The sequence below is a fragment of the Coptis chinensis genome, chromosome 7, assembly GCF_015680905.1.
Source record: "Coptis chinensis isolate HL-2020 chromosome 7, ASM1568090v1, whole genome shotgun sequence".
NCBI classification, from domain to species: domain Eukaryota; kingdom Viridiplantae; phylum Streptophyta; class Magnoliopsida; order Ranunculales; family Ranunculaceae; genus Coptis; species Coptis chinensis.
Window position 1 is genome coordinate 64,418,794 of NC_141462.1, and position 3,241 is coordinate 64,422,034.

Sequence of the window (3,241 nt, forward strand, 5' to 3'; positions counted from 1 at the left end):
TATGTACCTTTCTCCTCTTCTCCAGCATCATCTTTAGGCTTAGGTGGGCATTCCTCATTGAGTACATATTTGTACTCTTCAGCAGTCAACACGATATCCAAGTTGCGTTTCCAGTCCATATAATTAGGGCTAAGGAGTTTGTTTTCCTTAAGAATAGTTGCTAATTGGTTAAAAGTAACCATTTTGAAAACCTGAGAATCACATAAAATTAACTATTATGTAGGGCAAAAACTTCTTGAGTTAATAATAAAAATTAATTAATTAATCAACCCGTCATCACCCTTCACATCGAGAAGTAGTAAGCCACGATATTGTGGATGTTTACCATTCTACATTCGTGGAAATACTTTTGGAGTTAACTTTAAGAATTAATTAATTAACCCATCACCACCCTACACACCGAGAAGTAGTAAGCCACGATAGTGTGGACGTTTACCATATCTACATTCGTGTAGAGAGGTTTTTCCTATTAGTTCTACTTCTTGTCAACTTAACAGCACACCACTCGTTAGAGTGGACACATGCCATCTAGACAAGTAAAACTAAAATGCTGACCTTTCTTTGGTCCTACAAATAATAGCAGTGACTCCGATGGAGAGGATATCATTACTTCCATCTAAGTGTATACTGTTTTAGCAAGATTTGCCAAAACACACCAGGTGAGGGTCGGAAGTAATGTTTTTGGAGATGGTTGTTGGGGAAAGATGAGACTGGACTTCAGTGTGAAGTTGCTTAGATACCCAAATGTATTGCTTGGGATCAAGTCTCGATTGCGTACTTCTGGAAAAATGACGAAGGTTGGATTTTATAGGTAGGATTGGTGATAGTTACTTCCTCGTTCTCCAATATTCCAATCGTGGGATGAAGTTGGAGAACTGGCGGGAGAACTGTCCAATCGTGGGATAAAGTTGGAGAACTGGCGGGAGAACTGTCAAATCGTGGGATGAAGTTGGAGAACTGGCTTGTCCAATCGTGGGATGAAGTTGGAGAACTGGCTTGTCCAATCGTGGGATGAAGTTAGAGAACTGGCGGGAGAACTGTCCAATCATGGGATGAAGTTGGAGGACTGGCGGGAGAACTGTCACACGATATGAAGTTGATGGAAGTGAATCTTGAATGTGGACGAAGTTGTAGAAGTTGTTTGACTCGCAAAACATGCGCGCAATTGATATTGATTTTACGTGTAAGTATGTAGGCTTTGAGCATAGGCTTTGAACATGGGCTCTGAGCGTGGGCTTTTTGTAGATAAGCTCTGAGCATGGGCTCTGAGCGTGAGCTTTTTTGTAATATAGACTCTGAGCGTAGGCTTTATATTGAATTGGGCTTTTATTAGGCCACATTTGTGGGGGCCGGAACATTGCCCTCTCTTTGTTATATGGGTAAGGCCCGTGTGGCAAAGAAGTAATAATATTTATAGTACTTGGTAGGTTAGTAAATCGGTAAAAATAAAAATGATGGTAGTTGAAGGCAAATAGAAATTTCTTTCTTGATATAATTTATATAGAGTTCGTATAAATTTGGAATTTGATATTGTTGAATTGATTGTATAACGGTGAAAATATATAATGGCAGTTTGGTAAATATAATTGTGTTATAATGGTTAAAAGATGAAAGGCTATAGACTTATAGCCCACGGGCTTTTTGAAGGTTGTTATGGAGTCAAACCTAAATATATGGGTTGATTTTTAGGGGTCAGTATAATGGGCTTGATCTAGGCTTTTAGATATAATGGACCGGGTAACTAAAAGCAGATAACAAGGATTGTTAAACCAATATTTTGGTCTAATTTGAAAGTAGGAATGGCAAAGAGGTTCTCAACAGCGGCTACATAACTGGATTGCAAGTGGCTGAAAAAGAAAGAAAGAAAAGAGTTAGTAATCAAAAGTAGCGTATGTGCGGCAAAAGAGGACCCGGCTATATAGTTTATGTCGGTTATGAAGCTCTTTGTTTCCACGATTTATCTCCAAAGCCTTGGAGAATGCAGCAGTTGCTTGGTCAAAATCTTTAAGTACATTTCACGCCGCACCAGCCCTGTAATATCCCATGGGCCATTGAGGCTTCAGATTAATTCAAGCGTTGGTATCCGCTAAAGCAACTTCTTCTTTTAGAAGGGCATAACAAAGGCTCCTATTGGAGTATACATTTGCATTACTGGGGTCTAGAGTTGTGGACATAGAGTACCATTTTGTTGCCAAGAGATATTTCTTCTTCCAGAAAGCAGTTTCTCCCTGAGATTTTGCCTCATTAAAATTTTCCTCAGCTTTGACCTTTCTCTTTTCCGTTACTTTTTCTGACTCTAATTCCTTGATATTCCACCGATGCTCCAATATGAGTATGTAGGAATAGGTGATGTAACAGGATAAAGAATCTGGACATCTTGGTGGTTTTCATTAATAACTGCAATCTCTAGTGGTGTCAACCTTTCATGATTGTACACATTTGGATCAGCTCCTGCTTTCAACAAGCACTTGATCATTTCAACTTTGACTTGAGTTGCTGCAACAATTATAGGCACTACGCCACATGTACCAACGTTAAGGTCTGCACCAGCCTCAATCAAAAGATTCACTAAATGCAATGAATTTTCAATAACAGATGTTGACAGGGTACTAATATGTTGCTCACAGTAAAAATTTGGCAGCGACAAGTCAATTTGAAAGGATAGGCAACTCAAAGTGATCGGCAGTACCAGCGACAATTCGAAAAAAAAGATTGTTATGAAACCAACGGCAATTCGATCCCAGCGAAAATTCGAAAAAATAGCAGATTGTTCGAACTTTTCCAAGATTGCCAACTCATTCAGCGGCATACAGAGGCAAAAGATTAAATTGGAAGCTCAATATATTACGTCTTCGTTCACCTCAAAGGATCGGCAAAAACCAAAAGGTTTCTACCCATCAACTTGATCGGCACTTGCTTTGGGCGGTTCGAGTGATCGGCAATAGTATCGAAGCAACAGCTCAAAGAGATCGAGCGGCATGCCTAACACTTTGGGTTGGCAATTCAGTTCTTCGAATTCAAACTTTCGTCCTAAATATTGATCAGCGGCAATTCAATTCTTTCTTAATATCATTTGGATCAACGGCATTCCAGAAAACACACATCCAGCGGCATTTCAATTCGAAGGGATTATGACAAATTTGCATTCTCTTTTCAACATTCCCATTTATTATGATCGGTAGAGGGTGCATTGAGTATTCATCATAGTCGGGATCCAGAAAATTGCAATCAGTTGAAACCA

The 3,241-nt window shown here is 39.4% G+C and overlaps 1 pseudogene; it reads right to left on the reverse strand.

Moving 5' to 3' along the window:
* Positions 1-1,871: 1,871 nt before the first annotated feature.
* LOC147488401 (uncharacterized) lies at positions 1,872-2,809 on the reverse strand (annotated as a pseudogene).
* Between the last annotated feature and the right edge of the window lie 432 nt (positions 2,810-3,241).